Source organism: Rhinolophus sinicus, linkage group LG05, assembly GCF_036562045.2.
Source record: "Rhinolophus sinicus isolate RSC01 linkage group LG05, ASM3656204v1, whole genome shotgun sequence".
NCBI lineage: Eukaryota > Metazoa > Chordata > Mammalia > Chiroptera > Rhinolophidae > Rhinolophus > Rhinolophus sinicus.
This window is the reverse complement of record NC_133755.1, coordinates 164,105,977-164,120,602: the sequence shown is the minus strand read 5'-3', so window position 1 is coordinate 164,120,602 and position 14,626 is coordinate 164,105,977.

Below are 14,626 nucleotides of genomic sequence, written 5' to 3'. Positions count from 1 at the left end.
AATGTTCCATTCCCAGCTCTTTTTGTCAAAGCAAATAAGAGACTTAGTGCAAGGGAAAACAAATTGAAACATAGAGATTTTGAAGTTTATAATATTTAAGACTAGCCAATTCATTAAAAAGAATGTTTTAAAATTAATTTACTTGTATGTCATGGTGGCTTTGTAATACGTCGACTGGGTAGGCTGAACTACATTTCCCAGAATTCCCTTTCTTATTCCCTTTCCACCTGGTGAACCACGAGGGGTATTCTTGGGAGATTTAGAAAGCTGAAGGGAAGCAGCAGCCATTTTGTGCTTTGGATTCACTGACGTGCTGACTCACCTTGTTGGCATGAAGCAGCATCTGAGTCTGCATCTGCTTTACTTTTCTCTGGATCCCTCTTTACCTTCTCTGTCTTCTGGGCCAGATATACTATGTGTTTACCTCCTTGAGGAAGGGCCCTGGCTTTTGCAGGATACCTATACGGCCACTGCCAGACACCACAGGAACTGACAAGTTTCATTTTGTTCCTTGTAGCTACAGGTCCATCTCTGTGTGTGGGAGCTCCAGCTTGTTCTTGTTCTCTCCTCCTTTATAACCATCTTTCTTTCCTGCCTGCCTGCCCTCTGGACATCAAGGAACAGCATCAGACACAAAGACAATAACCTTGCAATAACTGCTTAACCACTTCCAACTATTGTGAAATCCCTTAAAACATACTTACATGTATAAATCTTCTAATAGTTCTGCTTCTCTGGTTGAACCCTGGCAGATATTCAGGATATAACTCTCTTCCAAGAGGGTTAGACCCCAGGTGAACATTTAATGAAATGAATAAATGCCTCCACTAACATTAGAAAGGGGCACTCATAGAATCCCAGGTCCTTCTGTAATCAAATTACTTCCTTAATCTTCACTGGAGCCAAACCAAAAGAGATGAGTTGATACAGAAAACTGTTTAACTGTACTCCAAGTCGTTTGGTACTAGCTTTTAAATATTGATAGAGAAATACTCCTGTCTCATACATAGGGAAAACAGAAGTTCAAAAGCTTAAATAAACCTGGGCCCCTGGCTGTGTTAGAAGGCAGTTCAAGGTTGAAATTTTATAATACCCATATGGTTCCAGTTAGAACTGGGTGGATGGAGGAAAGCTGTGATGGTTATCAAACTGACTTCCTGGACTCAGATGGAAGGAAGTCATATACATGGTGTATGCTAGATATTTGCTGATTTAATTCTCTGCTATAGGGAACAATGTCTTCCCACAGAAAAATAAACAGAATAATGTCACATATAAGTCAGTGTGTGTGTACACACACACACACACACACACACACACATACACACATAATACATACATAATAACAGCTAACATTTTTATAATATTTTCGTTGTATTGGTTCAATTAATACCAACATAACATGTGACTAGGTAATGTTATAGCTACTATTCAGAGAACAAAGCAAGGCACAGTGGGATTAAATGACTTGACAGCATTACACAGAGGTATATGAGACAGCAGGAGCATAGTAATCGGTGTGGTCCCGTCTCAGAGCTTCTGTGCCTGTGCACTCTGCTATGCTATCTCACTTGCAAGTGTATCATATATGTGATTCTGTTGGTGTGTGAATTTGACATTCACAGTTCTTAATAATCTGGCTAGAAAATGCTTTTTCAACTCCATCTTTCTCTTCTCTCTTATGTGTTACATTCCTTATATTGCATTAACACAATCATTTCCATAGTTTAGTATTTCTTTGTTTTATCACAGCAAATAGAAATCTCAAGTAATTCAGATAATCAGGTTAAGGTCAAGATACCTCCCTAAATTCCTAAACTCCCCCAATCCTTTTCTCACGTTGTCTCTTTCTTAATGCCATCCTGCTTCCTGGATGCCTCTTTCTATCCCACCCTCACCCATTCTGTGCTGCTGCAATTTCTAGAAATGCTACCCATTCCTTACAGTCTTGTTGAAATAGCACCCCCTTTTAGAAGACTTTTTCTGAGTCCGCTATCTGGAGGTAATCTCTCCCCCCTCAGAATTTTTACAACCCTATGTTTATGGATCATAGCATTGCACATTAATTTGTGTACTTGTTTCATTTTCTTTCATGTTAGCAGATTGTATATAGATCTACATTACAACTTTTAGCTACAATTGAACCTCTGTCTTGGCACACTGGTATTGCACTCTGTTTGTAGTTGTTTCCTGCTTTGATTCTCACACTGAGCAAGACAAATGAAAGGTGCCTTAAAGTGCTGTATACGTGAAACTTTCCCTCACTGAGCTCCTGTGCACAGAGGTGACCACTGTGGAGGTCAGTTAGCTTGTCCTTATACCACGGACACAGCATTCGTTGCTTCCCTGTGGACCTGCTTGAGATAATCCCAGATGGTAATACCTCCTATTGCTTGCCAAGTGTCTGATTAATACCTCTACTATATTATATATTACATTGTGATAGTCCTCTGATTATACTATCCATCCTCCAATAAACAGTGACTTCCCTGCAACTAGGAGCATGTTTTATTCATCTCTACATGCTTTGTGATTCCTAAAAAAGTATGTTGCATGTAAGAGATGTTCAGTAATTTTATTTAACTTTTCAAATCAACTGTCTTCTGGTATAATTTTACATAAAATAAAATACATCAACTTTAAGTGTACAGTGTAATGAGTTTTGACAAATGTACACATTCATCCCCCAGTCAACATTTCTCTCATCTATTGGCTTACCAAGGGGGGAGGATGGTGAAAAAGCATTCTGTTGAGAAATTTGTCATTGACATTGCTTAGAAGCATCGCTACATAGTTATAAAATAAGTACAACTTTTGGGGGTAGATTTTATTTTTGTTTTAAATCTCTACAGACAACATACCCTCGTTGTGCCTGTCACCAGGGTGGATCACACCCACAGCCTGTCCTTGGCACATCACAGCCAACACGTTTGCTACTCTGCAGGTCACACCTCCACCCTGGCTTCAGGAAACCGCCTACCTCTTTTCTGCAATAATAGATTGTTTTTCTGTTCTAGAACTGCATATGAATGAAATCAGATAGGATATACTCTTTAGTGTCTGGCTTCCTTTATTCAGCATAATGTTTTGGTGATTCATCCACGTTCTGGTGTGTATTAGGAGTTTATTCCTTTTAATTGTTGAGTAATATTCCATTGTATGAATGTATATATCACAAATTTTTAATCATTGTTTTGTTAATGTACTTTGAGATGTTTTCAATTTGGGCTATTAAAAATAAAACTTCTTTGAACATTTTTGCACAAGTCTTTTTGTAGATTTTTCTTGCTAAGTACACATTTAACTATGAGAAACTGCCAAACAATTTTTCTAAGTGATTTACAATTTTTTTTTTTACTCTCACAGAGAATGTATGAGAATTCCAATTGTGCTATATTCTCATCTACATCTGGCGCTCATGCTTTAAAATTTTTCAGCATTCTAGTGGATATAAAGTGGTATCTCGTTGTGGTTTTAATTTAGTTATCTGATGATTAATGATATAGATTACTTTTTCACCTGCTTAATAGCCATTCATATGTCTTTTTTAGTGAAGTGTCTGTTCAAGTATGTTGTTAAATTTTTAAAATTGGGTTGTGTTACTTCTTGTTGCATTTTAAGAGTTCTTTGTATATTTGGAATATGGGTCTTTTGTATTTTTTATGTGTTGAAAACATTGTATCCCAATTTGTAATTTGTTTGTACATTTTCTTAGCGATACCTTTCAAAGAACAGAAGTTTTCAATTGTATGAATTCAAATATTTTAATTTTTTTCTTCCAAGTTTACTGCTTTTTGTGTCTTGTCTAAGAAATGTTTGCCTAACCAATGTTGAAAAGGTTTTTCATCTATGTTTTTATCTAGGAGTTTTATAGTTTTACCGTTGATGTTTAGGTCTTTGGCACATTTAGCAATATTTGTGTATGGTATAAATTAAGAGTAACGGTTAACTTTGTTTTCTAAATTCTAACACTATTTGTTGAAAATGTAGTCTTTTCCTACATTGAATTACCTTGACACCTTTGCCAAAAATCAGCCCACATATGTGTGCATCTATTTTTGGAATTCCTTTGAACTATATATCTGTTCTTATGACAATATATTATCTTGACTCATGTAGCTTTTTACTAAGTCTTCAAACCTGGTAATATACACTCTCTAATCTAGATGTTTCTTTTCAAGATTGTTTTCTATATTCAAGGTCCTTTGCGATTCCTTATAATAATTTTCAAATTAGCTTAGCAATTCATACAAAAAAAAGGGGAGGGGATTTTAATTGAGGTTTTGGTGAATCCACAGAACAGTTTGGGGAGAACTGATATCCTAAAAATATTGAGTTATTTGATGTGTGAGTGTGATATATCTCTCCATTTATTTAGGTTTTTTTATTTCTATGATCAGTGTTTACAATTACCAGCATACAGCTTTTGCACGTAATTTTTAAGCTTTATATCTATGCATTTCATGAATTTTTGTGTTGTCATATATGGAATTTTTGTTTCAATATCCAATTATTCATTACTAGTATCTAGATTACTAGTATCTGATTTGAGGATATTGGTCTTATAACCTGTGTCCCTACTAAACTAACTTACTAGGTCTACAAAATTTTTGTAGATTCTTTGGAATTTTTATGTAGATAATTTCTCCTTTTCTGGTAAATAGAGACATTTTATGTGCAGTCTCTAAACCATTTATTTCTAGTTCTTGACTTATTACACTGGCTATAATCCCCAGAATGATATTAAGTAGAAGTAATAACAATGGACAGCTGTGTCTTGTTTCTTATCTTGGAGGTAAAGCAATCAGTCTTTCATCATTGAGTATGGGAGTAGCTATAGCTTTTCTCATATATGCCTTTTTTATATTGAGAAAATTCTTTTCTAGTCTTAGTTTGCTGAGAATTTGTTTCTGATCAGGCATAAATAAATGTTCAACTTCGACAAATGCATTTTCTGCTTCTATTGAAACAAGCAAATAGTTTATATTTTTCAGTGTGTTAATATGGTGAATTACATTGAGTTTTGAATGTTAAACCAACCTAATATCCCCACTTGATTGTGACATATTTTTAAAATATGTTTTTTGGCTTTACTAGTTCATATATTGTAGAGGATTTGTTACTCTATATTCACTAGGATATTGACCCCTAGTTTACTTTCCTTATAATGTCTTGGTCTGGTTTTGGTATGCATGTGATGTTTATAATAATAACTCATTTCCTGTAAAATGAGTTGGGAATCTCCCTGTTCTTTTGTTTTCTGGAAGAGTTTGAATAGAATTGGCCTTTAGCAATACTGAAAAAAATTATATCTGAATTCTTTTACCAGTTTGTGTGATTTCTTACATCTCTTTCTCCTGTGCTCTGTCCCAAGGGAGCAAATTCTTGTGTCTGTTTCTATTTAGGGTGCCTGTCTTTCCTTTGATTTTAGGTTAGTTGGTAACTCTGTGACCTCAGTTCTGTGATGACTTCAAGAAAAGTTATGATTGCGTAGATTATCTGAATTTTTCTTTTTATTAGGAGGTGGGAGCACTGTGCACATTTGAGATTCTCACCTCAATTATAGAGCTGTTTACAGCAAGAAGGAGAGTCTTCTACCAGTCATTCTGCTGTGACTAGAAGGAGAGTCCAGTATTTCTATTATAAACTGATTATAAATAGATACCAATAGTCAAAGTGAGACTGAGTAGGAATGGATTGGAATAAAGTTACTTTGACTAAAACTTTATGTTTGTAAGTGAAAAAAGCCCATTTCAATATATATGGCTTGGTGATTTTTGTTTGTTTCCCCCCTAGATTCTCAATAAAATTGTGATCATTTTAATTTACAATGTTTTCCTGGGTATATATTATCAAAGCACCCTGATACATGGCTTTGCAAGGCACATCTGTGGATTTCTGCAGGTATTTCAACCACCTCAGTGAGTTCCATTTCATGCTCAGATCAACTGTGCATACACATAATGAAAATTTACGGGTCTATATTTTTTCTCTCAGTCTAGCCTTCCCAGGGGAATGATGAAAAATGAAATAAATTCTATCAGCATTTTTAGAATTCTTAAGGCAAAACCTATTAGACTTCCAAAGAAAACAGGAAGTATATTATAGTGGCCAAGGGACCAAAAGAGATGAAGATCCTCCAAGAACTTCATATATCCCAGGGCACAAATGTTCTGGATGTATATCATTTCTAGGCACATTTTTGGATGTCAGCAGGGAGTCCCCGAGCAATGTGACCGAACTTATTATTCACATGATAAAGCTCTGAAGCAAGTCATATGTCTATGAAAATCTGGAACTAGTTGTGAATTTTATTCCTATTTTGGATAGGAGTCTTCTTTGTGTGGAAAATACTTTGCTATAATCTTTGAGCATTCAGTAAGTGCTCAATACATGCTGGTTAAAGAAATCATTGTGTAGGTTGAATGTAGGGCTTTGAAGACTTCTTCCAGCCCAGTGCTTGCCTCTCTTCGTAGGTTGTATTTTTCTCTCAGCAAATGAAGACAAGAGGCCTTTTGTGGTGGGGCCATTTCTTAGGAAAATACCTAGAAATCAAGTGTGAAATTGATGCTTTGTTGGTAAAGTAATATTTTACACTATCATGTGGCCAGAGGTCTTTGTATTCCAAAGTCAAACTGTATCTGATATTCTATCACCTTAACTATGAAGAACAACCACAATTGTATTGTGCTTCAGCTAGCACATTCAATCCAATTTGCTCTAGGAACATCAAAGGCATATATACAAGCAGTTCAGACACACAAGTCAGAACCACTAGCTCTTCTGTCATCACTCAGAGGTGGGGGTCGGGGGGGGTGGTGGGGAACCAGTCAGTCACAAAGCACTTCAGAACTCCTGAGAGATATCAATAAAATGAGACATGCCATATATAAAATATAATTATATGGCTCGCAGTGGTGTTGTTTTGAAAGACAATAACCCGTTTAATATTTTGAAATGGCTTGCCCAGACAACATTCTTTGGAACATCTTGCACTTTCCTTGACCTCAGTCGCTAAAGTCTTTCAGCTTTAAAAATATATGTATAATTCTTTGGACTTCCTGAGGAAAACAGCAAAGACGTCTCATTGTTGAAATGGGATTTGCTCAGAATTTCAAATTGCTGGTGTCAAATACTTAAGCAATTAAAACAGATGAAACTTGGTTTTCACTAATCACTTCTTATTCCACCTTTTCCATATACAATGTCATCATCAAAGTATGGATATGGATCTGCTATTTCTTAACTTATATCTTTAGAAATGTGGGAATGTGGTACTAATACTGCTACTAATGAGAATGGCTTGCTTTTACAGACACTTCACAGTTACCAGGCGTGTGCTCATAAATCATTTGAGAAACAGGAATGAAATAAATGAGGACTGTGTGGTAACATCAAATAGTGTTTTAGTCAGACGGCCTAGGTCAAACCCCTGGAATTAGTAGCTCTTTAATCATGGAAGGTGGTTCCTTAAGTTATTTAACTGTGGGTTTTTTTTTTATTTATATGATGGCAGAATATTACTTGCTTTACCTCTGTCATAGAATTCATAGAAATATCAATGAAAATGATATATGTATATATCATATATTTATTTGATCATGTATCTATTTGATCATATGTTTATTTGAATATATATGTATAAATATATATATATACATGTATAAATATATGTATATATATGTATTTATACATATATACATGTATTTATACACATATATATACACATATATATGTGTGTGTGTGCGTGTTCCCTACTGACATTAACTAGGCACCAGTTTCACATTCCTCCAGGAATTTTAAACAAGCAATTTTTATACAAGTAATATATTGGTAGTAAAGTGGGCAAGAGTAATAAAACTAAGAATGGCTAACAACCATTTTTGGTGACGCTTCCTTTGTATTCTGTGATACTTTAACTTATTTGGTCCTTGCACCTGTCCAGTTTAGGAAGCTGATGCTCAGATGTCCCTTTGCCCCAGTCACACAGCCGGGAAGTCCAGCAGAGGTTCAAACCCTGGTCTTATTGGGGGCAAAGTCCTGTTCTGTACATTACCGTGTCCTTCTCTTGCTCTCTGGTTGACAGAGTCACAGGAGCCAGCAGGGAGATAAAGAAACAAGTAAGAGGCTTAGATTGAAAAATAACATCTCAATAATAAAAACCCTGCATAAATAGGTAATGTAGAAAGGATCTCTTGCCCCAAACTCTGAAGGGCTTACTGCAGGTGATTTATACTCTTAAAAATCCAGGCTATATGTGTCTGATATGCAGTAATGGGGACTTTTCAAAACCTAAGCCACTCAACTAATAGCATTCTCTATTTTAGGGCAAACTGGATTGGGAAAGTCTTCACAAGAGAAAGTACCTCTACTGTTTGCCAAGATCCCCTCCAAGCAAGGAGGCAGGCAGAGCCGAAACGCTCTCTCCAGAGCATCCATCCCTATGGCCCTGGATAAAGGATCACAAGATTTTGGAGGAAAGTTAAAACTGCCCCAAGGTTGTAAGAATACTGCAACTATTTAAACAAACAAGTGAGCAAATAAGTTTTTTTCAGACAATAGCGGGTATTGAAATTTACAATAGTAATTTAACCTCATTGGCAACCAGAGAGTAAGTAAAATAACACCAATTGATGGTCTCATTTATGAGAACTGTTAAGCTAACAGTCAAGAAAAAAAATCAATGAATTACTTAATTAATTTATTTAAGAGGAAAGTAAGTGTGAAACAGAGAATTGTACAAGCACCCATTTCTTGGCATGCGTTTAGAAAATCATACTTATAAAGATCAGGCTTTATATTAGATTTCAAATTATTTTTTTCATGTAAGATTAATTTCATATGGAGAGATAGTTCCTTTTTTAACTTGTGCAGTTTGAAAAAGACTGAATTTTAAAGTGAGTTCCAAGGAAAAGAATGGTAAAATCCTCAAGATGAGGTATGTGGCATAAGCACATTCTTAAGACTAGTGTTGATTGCCTCATCCACTGGAAAACACGTTTTGAAACATTTTGATTTGGTTTGGTTTCTAATATCTTATTAGAAAATAGTGCATGATCTTAAACTGTAAGAATACATAGATTGTCATCATCAAATAAAAAGTACACCTTTCTGATCCCAACATATGTTTATTGAATATATATATATATATATATATATATATATATATATATATATGCCAAATAAATGTATACACATGACTTGTATTCATCTTTTATTATCGGTATATATTGAGTATTACAATTTTAATACAGTTTTTTCCTTTCTTAAAATGTGTATACACTTTTTTCGCTATACATACATGTTCTGAAAAATTAATACTAAAAACTGGTCATGAATATGACCCCCCTACTCATATTCTCTCTCTCTCTCTGTATGTGATACACACACACACACACACACACACACACACACACACTCAGGGAGAGCATTACCTGAGTTTGAATAAAGCATTACAAGCCTCTAGCCAGAGCTTCTTAAAAATGAAGTTGCTTTGAAGAGGCAGCAGCTCATTGATTTATTTCGACCTTGCTATGAATTATTTATTTATCAGAGTTTTTCTGTTTTATTGGATGATGTAGGGATGCAAAAAGACACTGTCAAGGCTATATAGAATGGCATTGGGCGTGAGAAGACACATACTTTCTCATTCATTGAACAGGCACTGGTTCAGTGGTGTTTGTTAGAACTCTGTCCCTGAGAAGAAAGCCACAAAAAAAAAAAAAAAAAAAAATGCGCAGTAAGCTGTGGAGCCATGAGGTGACTTGACGTCACCAAGATCATCTATTTCATTTCTCTCTAGAGGGTGTAAGGCACGGATCACTAACTCAAGTATTTAGAGGGGTCTCTACAGATGACATCCATGAACTAAGCAAGCTTTGTAGAGCAATAGCAAATTTAAGCGTAGTGGCATTTCTTTAGATTAAAAAAAAAAAAAAAATAGCTGGAATTTCGTATTATAATGTGAAATCTCCCAAATTTAAAATCTTGGCTTGATATTTGTATTATTTGCATAGATCATCAAAACTACATTATTAGGCTAGCACTGGCTTTGACTTCAATGTACCATGTCTCTAAAATGCTTGATCCTAGATCTTATTATATAGATAAAGAGAGTAAGGAAGATTAGGTAGCATGGTGATAAAAGTGTGTTTAGCATTCTTACATTCATTATAGAGAACCTTCTATTTTCTAAGCCCCCGTTCTATTCATTGTGTGTACAGTTCTGAACAAGACAAAGTTCCTGCCTTCATAAAGTTGATATTCTTGTGAGTCGGAGTGTTGATGATGCTAGAATAAAACTGCTAAACATTGGAAAGAAATGCCAGGAGGAGGACAGACCCAGAGAATTTTTGGGTGGTTTGAGGATTTGTTCCTTCTTATCCCACAGATGAGGAAAATAACTCCCATAGAGGTTAACGAATTGCTCAAAGATGTAACAGTGCCTCAGAGAATCTAGGTGAGAACCCTGTTTGGTGGGCATGCAAACTGTGCAAAGTGATTACAGAGGCTCCATGGTTGGTTTGATGCTCTGCTGTCACTGTCCAGAAATTCTTAATTATATTATCATTGAACTTGTAATTTGGAAGAGAAGTGCAATGGAACCGTGGAGAGGGTGCTGTGTTATTCCTAGCCACTTCATTTGCATATAGCATGTGGTGTCCCTGAGAACAGAATTACAGTGGATCCATGATACACGGAGTTCAACAGGACTTCAAAATCGAGTACAAAGTAAGTGTGTTAGGTCTATGACCTAATAACTGGGTGGGGTGGGGGTGTCCTGACAGCCCTGAGAAACAACACTTTCCATTCCAATGAGAACTTGCTTTGAACACAGAGAGAAAGCAATGATGTTCTAAGAAACAAAAATGACCATGGAACACTATTATTTCCTTTCTTAGTTGTGTGACTCCCTTGTATTAGCCAATCACTGATGCTTAACATGATGGCACAGAAGGAAAGGGAAAAGAAGGCAACCCACAGTCCCTTTTCCTTTTAATCTTTCCTTATCCCCCAGTAGCCTGAAGGTAAAGCATGTTGGTGGGATGTGTGTGCATCAAGAATTGAAATAAAAATAGTTGAGTTCTTTCTGAGCAGCATTTCCACTATTTGGTAAGAACAAAATACATACGCATGTTAAAACTAAGAAATATGCATTATGTGGTTTCAGTGATTTTGCATTTGAGTTAAATGTTCCTACATTTTCATTTAAAACTTTCATTGCACAATATAAAGCTACATGGTAAAATTCATGCTAAAGAAGGAAATAGCTTTATATTTCAGTACCTTTAATCACTCCTTTTTCCTACTTCTTTTCCAAAGGGTCCTGCAAATTATGTAGCTGACCAAGCTAAACTTAGGTTAGAATCCATTCTCCTAACTTCTAAGTCACAAGACCTCATTACGCTCTGGTTTGGTGTTCCAGAGTTTAATGGTGATGATTTTAAGCCTAGAACAAGGAAGCTTTGTTCAAACAGTTTTCACTTTACATAAGAGTTATCATAACCATGATTTCATAATAAATATTAATGCATCCACACTTGCCCATCTTTGGTCTGTTTTGGGCTTTTAATTCATTAGTGACCTGCTCATGAGACAAAATGAGGTAGTGCAAAATGACAGGCCGCACAAACAACAATTTATGTTAATTACTGCTTTTTTGGTGTGATCACTGAAACGTGGTTATCTGACACTGAAATAAAAGAGCAGTTCTTTGTCTCAGCTGGAAATAAATGATGAGGATATACAGTGCATTTTTCCAAAGAGGGGCTTTTCAAAAAGCAGACTATCCTTATTTTGGGAGACTCATGCTGAAGAGCTAACGTTTGCTCGTTTTGCTTTTCATTTCCAAAGCTCTTAACATATAAACTTGAAAAGATTTTGACAGGCATTTATGTCTCTTAGGAGGTTGAGTATAAACCTGAATACAATTTTGTACCTTAAACAGTTAAAGCATTAGCCCTGTGCATTAGTTTGCTGGCATAATAAAGTTCCACTGACTGAGTGGTTTAAACAACAGAAATTTGTTGTCTCCCAGTTCTGCAGGCTAGAAGTCCAAGATCAAGGTGTCCTCTGTATTGGCTCCTTCTCAGGGTTGTGAGGAAGAATTCATTCTATGCCTCTTCCCAAGTTACTGGTGGTTTGCTGGCAATCTCTGCCATTCTTTCAGGGGTGGAAGCATCACCTTGATTTCTGCCTTCATCTCCCTCTGTGCATGTTTGTCTCCAAACTCCCCTTTTTATAAGGACACTAGTCATATTGGGTTAGGGTCTCAGGACCTCATATTAACTTATTTACCTATGTAAAGACCCTATCTCCAAATAAGGTCACTTTCTCAGGCACTAAGAGTTAGGACTTCAACACACTAATTTTAGGGGACACAATTCAATCCATAATGCCCTGACATCTTTCCAAATATTAAACTTGGTCAGGACAAGGAGCCCAAATCTTCTGCATCCAGTCTCCATCTGGCTCCCGATTAGTATTTGATTCTCCAGTGGAGGCCACCGTCCATGCGGCTGACATCAATGTGTGCTCCTGGTGAGGGACACCAGCAGAAGGATGTGTCCCCTCCACTCCAAGATGTCACTCATCAATCAGAAGAGCAGGAGGACATGTCTCTTTCACCCTCCCGCATCAGTAGTGCCAGACACATCCTCCAGGCACCATTCACAGACAAGGAGAATGACAGAAATGAGGCCTTTGCATAATGAGCAGCCACAATTGCATTTTGTTCCTTCTGCACATAAGAAGGGGTTAGACCCTGATGGCTTTATTTTTTCCGGTTTGATTGAACACATGATTGTCTTGCTTCTGTTAACCACCTAAGTCTCCTACTGGTTAATGCTCCTGTGTGTGGGAGAGGGTATATTTGGTAGGAGTCAGAAAGATTTGAAAATGTTAGAGAAGCTTGCCCTCCAGGGTAAATGGATGGATAGCTAAGCACCATCCCTACCACATGCCTTGGTTTGGATATCGGACAGAGCATCTGACAGTGCCTTACACATGGTAGACATTCAGTATTTTTCTGTTGAATAAATAGTAAAACTAATGAGTGGGGGCTATGATCTTACACACTCTCCAACTTCTTGCTTCCTGACTTTTTTCCTCTGGAGCCTGGATAAAAAGAGTGGAGGAAGGGGATATGTTTATATGTTTACTTCTTGGTTCACTGTCCCATCCCCCCCAACCACTTTTACCCACAGCTCACATGCTTTTAATAAAGAAGGTTGATTCCTACAGCGCACAGCTCAGTTTACTAGGTTGGGATTGTCCAACTTTTCCCTAGCCTTAGAAATTCGTTTGACTGAGAGCCAATGGTTATGCCGATGTGTGTTTGTGATCAGTTGTGACTGATTGTTGACCTCTTTTCCATCCCATCTTTTGCCATCTCAGCCTTTTTCCTGACTTTGCATGGTGAGGTAGATGTTTGGCTGAACCCCACTTTTGGACATCAATTCCAAACTGAAAAAGAGAAGCCAGCATTCTACTTTTCAACTTAATTTGACTTTGTGGATGGGAAATAATCATGATATTAAATGAGATTATTACCAGGAAGGGAGTAAAGAGTAAAGGGCTGAGAAAAGGGCCAAGAGAAAAATCACTACAGATGGCCTAAAGAAGCAAAATTCTTCTTTCAGCTGATCTCTGATTTGGGACTTTAGCGTCCCTTTCTGATTATAAACAAATTTGATTCAATTGAGGTGAAATCTGTCATCCCTATTGTAAGTTTGTAAATTCATGAGAAACTTCTACTGCTGTCCATGATTGACATTCTCATACCCTTAGCTGGTTGTGTCTGAAGGGCCAGAGCTAAAAATAATCGCTACAATATATGTAGCACTTTCTCTGTACCAGACATTATGCTGAATCATACTTATATAATTTTATTCCATCCTCAAAATAATGCTATAAAGTGAATACCATAACTATCTCTATTTTACATAGAAGGAAACTGAGGAATGATGAAGTTACATGATTTGTCTAACAGCTATTAAGTAAAGAACGGCAGAGCAGGGATCCATACCCTGAACATCTGATGGGAGAATGTGTGCTCTTAACCACGGCATCACAATATCAGACTGCCTCCCAGAGAGTTTTCTTCTGGAGGGTGAGGCTTAGTCTCATTCACTCTTCTAATCTCCTGTCTCAGACATTGCAGAAATTTAAAAAATTGGTTTAAAAGTTAAGCACATTATTCAAAAACTATTATATAGTGCTTCATAGTTTAATTTCAAAAGGGCCTAGTGAAAATTTTTGAATACAAGGAGGGGGCTAATGAACCAAGTATGGACCTTTGAGTAAATTAGCTCATCCACGTCCCGTAATACAAATTTCATATAAGCCTATGATACGTTTTTAAATTAAGATGATAAAAAGAATCATGAAGTGTCAGTTCAATGGAAATTCAAAAGGAGACTCAGTGACATTACTGAAGGTGTCATGTTCATGTTTGTATCCTCAACACAGCGTCTGGCGTATAGTAAATATCCAATGAGTATTTGCTAAAACAAACTGGAATAAGATGAGGATGGATTTCTAGCTTAGAATACGACTTCAAAAGGAAAGGCTGGGTAATACAGACACAAATTTTAGGCAGTCCAAAGAATGCTGGATACCCGGTCCT